The following is a 13,327-nucleotide window of genomic DNA, read 5'->3' on the forward strand; positions in this document are numbered from 1 at the left end:
AACCCATTCGCTGCCAGGCCTTTTCCCCCTCCTGTGCCGAGCCTTTTTTTGGCTATTTGGGGCAGTTCGCGCTTAGGCCCTCATAACGTTTTGTTCACATAAGCTACCCACGCCAAATTTGCGTCCTTTTTTTCCAACATCCTAAGAATTCTAGAGGTACCCAGACTTTGTGGGTTCCCCAGAAGGAGGCCAAGAAATTAGCCAAAATACAGTGAAAATTTCATTTTTTTCAAAAAAATGGGAAAAATGGGCTGAAGAAGAAGGCTTGTGTTTTTTTCCCTGAAAATGGCATCAACAAAGGGTTTGTGGTGCTAAAATCACCAGCTTCCCAGTTTTCAGGAACAGGCAGACTTGAATCATTAAACCCAATTTTTCAACACAATTTTGGCATTTTAGTGGGACATACCCCATTTTTACGATTTTGTGTGCGTTCAGTCTCCTTCCAGTCAGTGACAGAAATGGGTGTGAAACCAATGCTGGATCCCGGAAACCGCAACATTTCTGTAAAGTAGACAAAATTCTAAATTCAGCAAGGGGTAATTTGTGTAGATCCTACAAGGGTTTCCTACAGAAAATAAAAACTGGAAAAAAAACATTGAAATTGAGGTGAAAAAATCTGCAATTTTTCTCTACGTTTTACTCTGTAACTTTTTCCTGCAATGTCAGATTTTTTAAAGCAATATACCGTTACGTCTGCTGGACTCTTCTGGTTGCGGGGATATATAGGGCTTGTAGGTTCATCAAGAACTCTAGGTACCCAGAGCCAATAAATGACCTGCACCCTGCAGTGGGTTTTCATTCTATACCGGGTATACAGCAATTAATTTGCTGAAATATAAAGAGTAAAAAATAGCTATCAAGAAAACCTTTGTATTTCCAAAATGGGCACAAGATAAGGTGTTGAGGAGCAGTGGTTATTTGCACATCTCTGAATTCCGGGGTGCCCATGCTAGCATGTGAATTGTAGGGCATTTCTCAAATAGACTTCTTTTATACACACTCTCTTATATTTGGAAGGAAAAAATGTAGAGAAAGACAAGGGGCAATAACACTTGTTTTGCTATTCTATGTTCCCCCAAGTCTCCCGATAAAAATGGTACCTCACTTGTGTGGGTAGGCCTAGCGCCCGCGACAGGAAATGCCCCAAAACACAACGTGGACATATCCCATTTTTTGACAGAAAACAGAGGTGTTTTTTGCAAAGTGCCTACCTGTAGATTTTGGCCCCTAGCTCAGCCGGCACCTAGGGAAATCTACCATAACTGTGCATTTTTGAAAACTAGAGACCTAGGGGAATCCAAGATGGGGTGACTTGTGGGGCTCTGACCAGGTTCTTTTACCCAGAATCCTTTGCAAACCTCAAAATTTGGCTAAAAAAACACATTTTGCTCACATTTCGGTGACAGAAAGTTCTGGAATCTGAGAGGAGCCACAAATGTCCTTCCACCCAGCATTCCCCCACGTCTCCCGATAAAAATGATACCTCACTTGTGTGGGTAGGCCTAGCGCCCCCGACAGGAAATGCCCCAAAGCGCAACGTGGACACATCCAATTTTTTGAAAGAAAACAGAGGTGTTTTTTGCAAAGTGCCTACCTGTAGATTTTGGCCTCTAGCTCAGCCGGCACCTAGGGAAACCTACCAAACCTGTGCATTTTTAAAAACTAGAGACCTAGGGGAATCCAAGATGGGGTGACTTGTGGGGCTTTGACCAGGTTCTGTTACCCAGAATCCTTTCCAAACCTCAAAATTTGGCTAAAAAAACACATTTTTCTCACATTTCGGTGACAGAAAGTTCTGGAATCTGAGAGGAGCCACAAATTTCCTTCCACCCAGCGTTTCCCCAAGTCTCCCGATATAAATGGTACCTCACTTGTGTGGGTAGGCCTAGCGCCCACGAAAGGAAATGGCCCAAAACACAACATGGACACATCACATTTTTTCACAGAAAACAGTGCCTACCTGTGGATTTTGGCCTCTAGCTCAGCCGGCACCTGGGGAAACCTAGCAAACCAGCACATTTGTGAAAACTAGACAATCAATCAATCAATCAATCACAGTATTTATAAAGCGCACTACGTAACCGTTAGGGTTTCAAGGCGCTGGGGGGGAGGGGGTTGCTGCTATTGGTCGAAGAGCCAGGTCTTGAGTAGTCTCCTGAAGGTGAGAAGGTCCTGGGTCTGTCGCAGGGGGGTCGGGAGAGAGTTCCAGGTCTTGGCGGCGAGGTAGGAGAAGGATCTGCCGCCGGAAGTCTTGCGTTGGAAGTGGGGGACGATGGCGAGGGAGAGGTTGGCAGAGCGGAGTTGGCGGGAGGGGACGTAGAATTTGAGTCTGTCGTTCAGGTAGGCGGGTCCGGAGTTGTAGAGTGCCTTGTGAGCGTGGGTGAGGAGCTTGAAGGTGATCCTCTTGTCCACGGGGAGCCAGTGGAGGTCTCTCAGGTGGTGGGAGTTGTGGCATCGGCGGGGTACGTCGAGGACCAGTCGGGCGGAGGCGTTTTGGATGCGTTGGAGTCGTCGGATGTCTTTAGCTGGGATGCCTGTGTAGAGTGCGTTGCCGTAGTCTAGTCTACTGCTGACGAGGGCCTGGGTCACCGTTTTTCTGGTTTCCGTCGGGATCCATTTGTAGATTCTACGGAGCATGCAGTGGGTGTTGTAGCAGGAGGAGGAAACTGCGTTGACCTGTTTGGACATGGTGAGGGCGGAGTCGAGGACGAAGCCCAGGTTGCGTGCATGGTTGGCTGGCGTTGGAGGGGGTCCCAGCGCGGTGGGCCACCAGGAGTCGTGCCAGGCCGAGGGGGTGCGTCCGAGGATGTGAACCTCCGTCTTGTCGGAGTTCAATTTCAGGCGGCTATTTCTCATCCACTCGGCAATGGACTTCATTCCCTCGTGGAGGTTGGCTTTGGCGGTGTGAGGGTCTTTAGTGAGGGAGAGGATGAGCTGGGTGTCGTCGGCGTAGGAGAGAATGCTGAGGTTGTGCTGACGGGCCAGTTGTGCGAGAGGGGCCATGTAGACGTTGAAAAGCGTCGGGCTCAGTGAGGAGCCTTGGGGTACGCCGCAGATGATGTTGGTGGCTTCGGAGCGGAAGGGTGAGAGACGGACTCTCTGGGTTCTGCCGTAGAGGAATGAGGAGATCCAGTTGAGGGCTTTTTCTTGTATTCCGGCTTCGTGGAGGCGGGTTAGTAGGGTGCGGTGGCAGACCGTGTCGAAAGCAGAGGAAAGGTCCAGGAGGATGAGGGCAGATGTTTCGCCGTTGTCCATTTGTAGTCTGATGTCGTCTGTGGCGGCGAGGAGAGCAGTCTCGGTGCTGTGGTTACATCTGAACCCGGACTGGGAGGGGTCCAGGATGGAGTTGTCCTCGAGGTGGTGGGTGAGCTGAGCGTTGATGATCTTCTCGATGACCTTCACCGGGAAGGGAAGGAGGGAGATCGGGCGGAAGTTTTTGAGGTCATTGGGGTCAGCCTTGGGTTTCTTGAGGAGGGCGTGGATTTCTGCGTGCTTCCAGCTGTCCGGGAAAGTCGCGGTTTCGAAGGATAAGTTGATGACCTATCGAAGTTGGGGGGCGATGGTAGAGTCGGCTTTGTTGTAGACGTGGTGTGGGCAAGTGTCTGAAGGGGATCCTGAGTGGATGGAGTTCATGATCTTGCAAGTTTCGGCATCGTCTACGAGGTTCCAGGCGGTAAGGAGGTTAGCGTAGGAGGAGTTGTCGGGGGTGGGGTCTGGCGGAGGCGCAGTGTTAAGGCTGTCGTGGATGTCGGCGATCTTCTGATAGAAGAAGGTGGACAGGGCGTCGAAGAGTTCTTGGGATGGTGGGATGTTGTTGACGTTGGCGCTGGGGTTGGCGAGCTCTTTCATGATGCAGAAGAGTTCTTTTCTGTCGTGTGCGTTGTTGTTTAGGCGTTCTGTGAAGTGGGAACGTTTGGCGAGCCGGATTAGTTGGTGGTGCTTGCGGGTGGCTTCCTTGTGGGTTGCTAGGCTGTCATGTGTGCGTTCGAGGAGCCATCTCTTCTTTAGTTTCTGGCAGGTGCGTTTGGAGGTGATGAGTCTGAGAACCAGGCTGCTCTTTTCTTTTCTTGGTTGACGGTGGGCCTCTTGAGTGGTGCGAGGGTGTTTGCGCTGTCGAGGAGCCACCGATGTAGGTTGATGGCGGCAGTGTCCGGGTTGGTAGTGTCGGTAGGCGGGTTGTGGGCGAGGGTGCTGGTCAGTTGGTCTTTGGAGACTTTGCTCCAGTGGCGGTGGGGAAGTAGTGGGGTGCGGTGGTGTTTCTTGAATGTGAAGTGGACGCAGTGGTGGTCGGTCCAGTGGAGTTCGGTGGTGTGACTGAAAGTGACGTGGTTGCTTGCGGAGAAGATTGGATCGAGCGTGGCCGGCGATGTGGGTGGGTGTGTTGACCAGTTGACTGAGTCCGAGGTTGGAGAGGTTGTCGGTCAGCGATGTGGTGTTGGCGTCGTTGTTCTCCAGGTGGAAATTGAGGTCTCCAAGGAGGATGTAGTCCATTGAGGCGAGGGCGTGGGCGCTCGTGAGGTCGGCAATGGTGTCGCTGAAGGGGGCTCGTGGTCCTGGGGGTCGGTAGATGAGCGTTTCCCTGAGGGTGGTGTTGGGGTCGGTGTGGATCTGGAAGTGCAGTTGTTCAGCTGTCTTGAGGGTGTCGTCCGTGTGGGTGTGGATTTTGAGGGTGGATTTGTGGGCGATGGCTATTCCTCCTCCGATTCCGTTGGTGCGATCTCTTCTGGTGATTTTGTAGCTGTCAGGGATGGCTATGGCGATGTCAGGGGCTGAGGAGTCATTCCACCAGGTTTCGGTCAGGAAGGCTACATCTGGGGCGGTGGTGTCGAGCAGGTCCCAGAGCTCAATGGCGTGCTTTCGTGCGGAGCGTGTGTTGAGGAGTATGCAGTGGAGGTGGTTGGTGTTGGTTGTTGCAGGCTTCTTTGTACTGTTGCAGGTGAAGTTGCAGGCGCGGCAGGAGAAGGGACCTTTGGTGTTCTTCGGCGTGGCCTGGAAGCAAGCTGTGGCGGGCCCGGGGTTGAGGGCGAAAAGTTCTCTGGCTGAGTAGCGACGTCTGGAGGTGCGAGGGCGTGAGGGCCAGGGGGGGTGGCGCTGGGCGCGGTTCAGGCGCGGTCAGGCGCATACGGGCTTGCATCTGGCGTGCCGCCGGCGCGCCAGCGGCGCAGACGTGCAGCGCCAGCCATTAAGAAGGGAGGGGGGAGCAGCTGGGAGGCGGGAGGCGGGAGGGAGCAACGAATGGGGGCGTGAGGGAGGCAGCGGCAGGGGAAAGCGGCAAGGGGGAGCGCCCAAGGGGCGAAAAAAGTCACAAATGGAAGCAAAAACGCAGAAAGAGGCAAAATGGAGCAAAAGGTACAAATAAGCAAGGCACAGAATACAGTCACATATAGCGCGAAAATGGCACAATGCACACGCGTCTAGCGACGCAAAAGGGGCCAAAAGGTGGATTTAAGCAGGGATCAGAATACAGTCACAGAATACAAAAAACGGCACAAACCTTACCAGAAGCCCACTAGACGGGCCTCGAACACGCTAGCAGCAGCGTGGGCGGGGGTCAGGGACACGGACACAGCAGGGTGGTGCTGCGGACGTGGGGGAGCGAGTTCTTGACCGAAATCAGGTCAGAGGTCGCTCACCCTCGACATGCAGCGCCAGCCATTAAGAAGGGAGGAGGGAGGGAGGAGCAGCTGGGAGGCAGGAGGTGGGAGGGAGCGGCGAATGGGGGCGTGAGGGGTGCGGGGCCGTAGGGAGGCAGCGGCAGGGGAAAGCGGCAAGGGGGAGCGCCCAAGGGGTGAAAAAAGGCACAAATGGAAGCAAAAATGCAGAAAGAGGCAAAATGGAGCAAAAGGTACAAATAAGCAAGGCACAGAATACAGTCACATATACGGCGAAAACGGCACAATGCACACGCGTCTAGCGACGCAAAAGGGGCCAAAAGGTGGATTTAAGTAGGGATCAGAATACAGTCACAGAATACAAAAAACGGCACAAAGCTTACCAGAAGCCCACTAGACGGGCCTCGAACACGCTAGCAGCAGCGTGGGCGGGGGACAGGGACACAGACACAGCAGGGTGGTGCTGCGGATGTGGGGGAGCGAGTTCATGACCGAAATCAGGTCAGAGGTCGCTCACCCTCGACGCGCAGCGCCAGCCATTAAGAAGGGAGGGGGGAGGGAGGAGCAGCTGGGAGGCGGGAGGGAGCGGCGAATGGGGGCGCGAGGGGGGCGGGGCTGCAGGGAGTCAGCGGCAGGGGAAAGCGGCAAGGGGGAGCGCCCAAGGGGCGAAAAAAGGCACAAATGGAAGCAAAAACGCAGAAAGAGGCAAAATGGAGCAAAAGGTACAAATAAGCAAGGCACAGAATACAGTCACATATACGGCGAAAACAGCACAATGCACACGCGTCTAGCGACGCAAAAGGGGCCAAAAGGTGGATTTAGGCAGGGATCACAATACAGTCACAGAATACAAAAAACAGCACAAAGCTTACCAGAAGCCCACTAGACGGGCCTCGAACACGCTAGCAGCAGCGTAGGCGGGGGTCAGGGACATGGACACAGCAGGGTGGTGCTGCAGACGTGGGGGAGCGAGTTCTTGACCGAAATCAGATCGGGGAATCCAAGATGGGGTGACTTGTGGGGTTCTGACTAGGTTCTCTTACCCGGAATCCTTTGCAAACCTTAAAATTTGCCCAAAAAACACTTTTTCCTCTCATTTCGGTGACAGAAAGTTCTGGAATCTGAGAGGAGCCACCAATGTCCTTCCACCCAGCGTTCCCCCAAGTCTCCCGATATAAATGGTACCTCACTTGTGTGGGTGGGCCTAGCGCCCACAAAAGGAAATGGCCCAAAACCCAACGTGGACACATCACATTTTTTCACAGAAAACAGAGGTTTTTTTTGCAAAGTGCCTACCTACGGATTTTGGCCTCTAGCTCAGCTGGCCCCAGGGGGGGCAGAAATGGCCTAAAATAAATTTCCCCCCCACTCCCCCCTGGGGAGCGACCCTTGCCTACGGGGTCGCTCCCCTTGCGTGACGGCGCAAAAAAAAAGATCCCCAGTGCCTAGTGGTTTCTGCCCCCCTTGGGGCAGATTCACCTAAAATCGCCTGATTTGCCCCCAAGGGGGGCAGAAATGGTCTAAATACAATTTGTCACTCCAGGGGAGCGACCCATGCCTAAGGGGTCGCTCCCCATCTCTAAAAAAACAAACAAACAAAAAAAAAACACAAACAAAAAATTAGCCCTGGCGCCTAGAGGTTTCTGCCCCCCTCACCCCCCCCCGGGGAGCGACCCTTGCCTACGGGGTCGCTCCCCTTGTGTGACGGCGCAAAAAAAAAGATCCCTGGTGCCTAGTGGTTTCTGCCCCCCTTGGGGGCAGATTGACCTAAAATCGGCCGATCTGCCCCCAAAGCGGGCAGAAATGGCCTAAATACAATTTGCCCCTCCAGGGGAGCGACCCTTGCCTAAGTGGTCGCTCCCCTTACGTGAAATTCACGAACAAAAAAAAAAACTCCCAGGTGTCTAGTGGTTTCTGCCCCCCTTGGGGGCAGATTGGCCTCATAAAAATAGGCCAATCTGCCCCCAAGGGGGGCAGAAATGGCCTAAACATAATTTGCCCCCTATGGGAGCGACCCTTGCCTAAGGGGTCGCTCCCCACACCTAAAACAAAAAACTAAACAAAAAAAACTAAAAATTATCCCTGGTGCCTAGAGGTTTCTGCCCCCCCTGGGGGCAGATCGGCCTAATAATAGACCGATCTGCCCCCAGGGGGGGCAGAAAAGGCCTTAAAAAAAAATGCCCCCCCTGGGAGCAACCCTTGCCCAAGGGGGTCGCTCCCTTATGTCCATTTCCTTTTTAGAAATGACATCCCTGGTGTCTAGTGGGCGTTTTGACAGCCGGCTGCCAAAACGCTGAGAGAGACTTCAAAGGGAAGGAAATACATTTCCTTCCCTTTGAAGCCTCTCTCGGCCTCCCCACGTGATCGGAAGAGAAATGCAAAGCATTTCTCTTCCGGTCGTGCTGGAAGCTCAGCTTCCAGCGTGATGGGGGAGGCTCTGTGATTGTCAGCGCGTGCTCGCGCGCTGACGTCACAGGGGGGTGGGGGAGTCAGGGGTGGAAGGGGAAGGGATTCCCCTTTCAGCCCTGGCCTGGGGGGGTGGGGGGGTGGCCCTCGGGGGAGCGCTAGCGTTTCCCCGGAGGGCCGGTCGCAGGACGTAATGGTTACGTCCATGGCGCCACACAGGCGCTGGCATGGACGTAACCATTACGTCCATGGCGCCTAAGGGGTTAAAGGGTTGCAGCTGCCTCTGCTGGCGGGGGCACAACGCTCCTCCACCCAAATGGAGGAGCCGCCCCTGATTTTAATGCATAACCTATCCACTAACATTTGGAGACAGGGATTTGTGCCAAAATTGTATGCATCCTTGAGGCAGGTGTAATGAGGAGAAATGTTTTCATTGCCTCCTATTTTTCCAACTACACTTAAGTGCTGCACTGTACAACAAACATAACAAAGTAGGAAAAGTTTTGTACTGGAAGAAACCCACTTCCAGTATAAAACCTATGCTTTGAGAATACACAGACCATGTGCTATGGCCAGGGGAGTGCGCATTGGTCCATGGCAGCCAAAAGTTCACCAGTGCTGGAGAAGAGAGAAAATAGGCCATATCTTACTAGACTAGATGTGGCACATTTGTTTTACCTTTTGACACAAGGCAGTTCAGCAACTTTGGTTGCTGAGCTGCTTTGCTCAAATATTAGTGAATTTTGCCCTTGTTTTATTAGCAGGTCGTAGCTTCCATATCAAACGCTGGGGGACTTTATGATGACTAAATATTGCCTTCTGAACTGCGCAACAAAAAACATTGTAATACTCAGGTATTATTACAGAATCATAATAAGTTCCATACCTACACAGAAGGCAGTGCTATAGAGCAGTGTCTTCACATCCCTGACTTTTCTGTTTGTGCTGATGGTTTAATTTTGGAAGCTGGTAGAGAAAAACACGCAGTGTGGCTTAAAAACATACATTCTGGTTGTTATTTCCCATTACACACAAATCAGAACAACAGCATTAAAATGTACAATTCCAAACCCTTTCAGACAAGTTGTGACTCCAAGGGGCAGATGTAGGAAGATTCCTTTTTGCGACTAGCAAATTGCGAGTCAGAGCGACTCGCAATTTGCGAGTCGCAAATTGGAATGTAGGATGGTGTCCCTGACACCATCTGCGACTTGTAAGGGGGTCACAAAGGCCAACCTCATTAATATTCATGAGGTGGGTCTCAATTTGCGACCCACTTGCGAATAGCTGCATTCACAGGGATGGTGGCCTGCTGCAGACAGCAGACAACCATGTCTGTGACTGCTTTTTAATAAAGCGTTTTTTTTTTTTTTTTTTCGTAATGCAGCCCGTTTTCCTTAAAGGAAAATGAGATGCATTACAAAAACGAAAAATGAAACATTTTTGTTTCATTTTTTCAGAGCAGGCAGTGGCCCTGCTCTGAAAAAATGTTTGCAGTCCCATTCACAAAGGGGAAGGGGTCCCCGGGAGACCCCTTCCCTTTTGCGAATGGGTTACCACCCAATTCAAATGGGTGCAAACTGTGATAGGTTTGCGACTGCGTTCTCGGTCACAAAGCAATCTGGCATTGCACTGCGACTCGCAATTAGGAAGGGGACACCCCTTCCTAATTGCCACTCGCAAACCCGTTTTGCAATTCAGTAACCAGGTTACCGAATCGCAAAATGGGTTTGGTGCATTGCATAGTGCAGTTTGCACGTCGCAAAAAGCGAAAATCGCTGTTTGCGATGTGCAAACTGTTTCCTACATCTGGCCCTAAATTTCTTACTCCTGACAGTGCAAGGTGCATTGATAACATAAACAGCAAGTGTCATCTCCGACCACATCAAGCAATGTTTTGGAAACACTCTACAGTACTTTTTGACTTTCTTAGAAGAAACCCCCCCACATTTAAATAGTCTTCGTTTTTACATGCTACTGTGTTGAATTGACTATTAACTTTCTTTAAATCTGGAATATATGAGGCCCCCGTAAAGATCCACATCCTTTTAGTCAAAAACAACATTCATAATAAGAGTACGGTTAAAGCAGCATAAGAGGTATTTGTATTTCCCATTTTATTAATTGTGGTTTTATGTTAACTGAATCAACATTTTCAACCGCTATCCATTTGCAACCAATGTTTAATGTAATTAAGCTTCTGTAGGTATGTGACTAAAATAGCTGAAGTAAAAATGTAGGCCCAGATTTATGAACAATGATGCACAAAAGCTAACATCATTCCTTAGCCCCACCAGTGCACCATATTTAAAAAATGATGCACCATGGTGCCAAGGAATGGTTAAGCACCAAAAAACAGTGAAGCCAACTATTATGACATGCCATAAGAAAAAATTATGCTAATGCTGTAAAAGTGTCACTAGACCATTTTGCGGCTTGTTTTTTGACGCAAAACGGGTTAGCGCCATATTTAACCACAGTGTAAAAAAAAGGTGACAGCAAGACAAAAACATTTGGAAAGAGAAGATGGAGAATGCAGGCCCCAGGGAAAACTCAGCCAAGTACCAGCCAGGAGGGTCCAGCAAAGTCCCAGGAGAAGAAGAAGAGGAAGTGGAAGTGTTGCTTTAGTGAGGAGGAGCATGACATCTTCGTCAGAGAGGTGACGGAGCACCAGCACCAGCTCTTCGTCTCCTCCAAATTGACAATAGGTACGAGAGAGGCCATATGGCAGGAAATAGTAGACAAAGTCAACAGCATGGCAGAGATGAGGAGGACTGTCACCAATTGCAAGAAGCGCTGGCACGATTTCAAGTGCAGGACTAAGGAGAAACTGCACTGCAGACTGTAGGTGGAAGTCCTGCACCACAGGAGGACCTGGATGAGCTGGAGAAGACGGTCGCAGCGATCATCCCAGAGGAGCTGCTCACTGGAATCGCAGGACAGGACAGCACAGACTACCAAGAACTACCAAAAATGCAGGGTAAGTTGCATAGGGGGGGCTATCTGAAATCTCACAAATGGTAGAAGGGGGTAGCACATAGGACACACTCAATGCGGGCTAAAGGATTGCATCGGGACAGATAGGCCCTGAATCAAAATGCCCCATCGGAGCCACACTTGTAGTGACATGCTGGTTGCACAATACACTCCAACTGTTGGACTTTTTCACTTTTGCAGGGTCATCTCCAATCTTTTTGTCTCCTTCCTCCTATTTCTTCTGACTTGTTTTTGTTGGCTTTAGGACTCTGGTCACTTTACCATTGCCAACTGGTGCTAAAGTGCAAATGCTGTCTGTGGTAAATGTATTGTTGATTGGCTTATCCATGATTGCCATATTTGATTTACTAGTAAGTCCCTAGTAAAGTGCACTAGAGGTGCCCAGGTCCTGTAAATCAAATGCTACTAGTGGGCCTGCAGCACTGGTTGTGCCACCCACATTAGTAGCCCTGTAAACCTGGATCAGACGTGCCACTGCAGTGTCTTTGATTGCAGTATTAAACTGCCAATTCGACTTGGCAACTGTACCCACTTGCCGGGCCTAAACCTTCCCTTTTTATACATATAAGGCACCACTAAGGTAGGCCCTAGGTAGCCCCATGGGCAGGGTGCAGTGTATGCTAAAGATGGGACATGTACTTATGTGTTTTACATGTCCTGACAGTGAAATACTGCCAAATTCGTTTTTTCACTGTAGCAAGGCCTATCTCTCTCATAGGTTAGCATGGGGGCTGCCTTTAAATATTATCAATGCTCAGACTCCCTTTGGGAGCAGATAGACATGTGGATTTTGGGGTCTCTGAACTCACAATTTAAAAATACATCTTTTAATGAAGTTAGATTGTGTGGTTGAAAATGCCACTTTTAGAAAGTAGGCATGTTCTTGCTCAAACCATTCTGTGACCCTGTTTGCTTGTGGATTCCCTGTTTGGTTCAGTTTCACAGTTGGGCTGTTTGCACCTCTCCTCTAGACAGTCACACAAAGGGACCTGGGGTATAGCCTGCATATCCTGATGGGCCATCTGGGCTGAGGGGAGTGGATAAGTGGTCACTTACACCTGAAAGAGCCTTACCTGGTCTCAACCAATGCAGTCTCCATCCCCCTGATGTGTGTCTGGGGCCTGGCCTGAGCAAGGCAGGATCTTGAAAACAACAGAGACTTTCCTTTGAAGTAGGCCTACTTCCAAGGCAGAAAGAGATATAAGAAGAGCACCCAAAACCTCTGAAAAACAGATGACTTCTGGAACCAAGAGGAACCTCTGCCAAGGAGAACAGCTGGAGAGGCTGGAGGAGGAGTACTGCCCCTTTGCCTGTGACTGTGCTTTGCTGGGTTGTCCTGCAGTTGCTGCTTCTGCCTGAGAGAGGACAAAGACTGACTTTTGTGTGACTTCCCACTGGTGAAGAATCTCCAAGGGCTTGAACTGAGCTTGCCTCCTGTTGTTGAAGTCTCAGGGACAACAAATACTTCTTTCTGCCAGCACGTCTGCTGAGAGTCCTGTCTGCCAAGTGGTGCCCTAACCTGTCTCTGGGCCCTTGAAAGGTGCATCTGGTGGAAAACAACTGAAAGCCACACAAAATCCACTGAGTGGGGAAACTTTAGACCACCACCCGCTTCGCAGATGAAAAACGACGCACTGCCGGCCTCTTGGCTACAATCAATGCTCCACCTGCATCGCGGCTGGGAGATCAACACAACGTGGCTGGAGAAACGACGCTCAACACCCTCAGTGGGTGCTGTTAATGATGCAAGCCCCCACGCAGCGCGGTTTCTTGACATCATGCGATAGGATTTCGACGCAAAATCGCTGGGCGTGGAAAATCAACACAAAGCCCAGACCCGAGGTGCCCGTCCGGATCGATGAAACTCCCTCTTGTGGGAGAGAAGAAACGACGCACGCTGACCGGACCGGAGGAGGAATGATGCACGCTCTCGCTTGTTAGTGAGAAATTGATGCATCGCTGGCCTTTTCGATGCACACTCGCCCGTGCTGCTTTATTTTGACGCTACCCAGATACTTTTGTACGCTAACAATGTTCTCACTGTTTTCTAAAGGATTTATGAGTCTTCTGCTTTTTAAATTCATAACTTGACTTGTGTATGTTGGATTTTTGTCATTTAGGTCTTGTTTTGTTTAGATAAATATAAGCTATTATTCTAAACCTTTGTTGTGTCATTTTGTAGTGTTTTCACTGAGTTACTATGTGTGTTGGTACAAATGCTTTACACCTTGCTTCTGAAGTTAAGCCTGCCTGCTTGTGCCAAGCTACCCAGGGGGTGAGGAGGGGTTAACTGAGGGTGATTCTCCTTTACC

This window comes from Pleurodeles waltl, chromosome 9 (assembly GCF_031143425.1).
Source record: "Pleurodeles waltl isolate 20211129_DDA chromosome 9, aPleWal1.hap1.20221129, whole genome shotgun sequence".
Lineage (NCBI taxonomy): Eukaryota > Metazoa > Chordata > Amphibia > Caudata > Salamandridae > Pleurodeles > Pleurodeles waltl.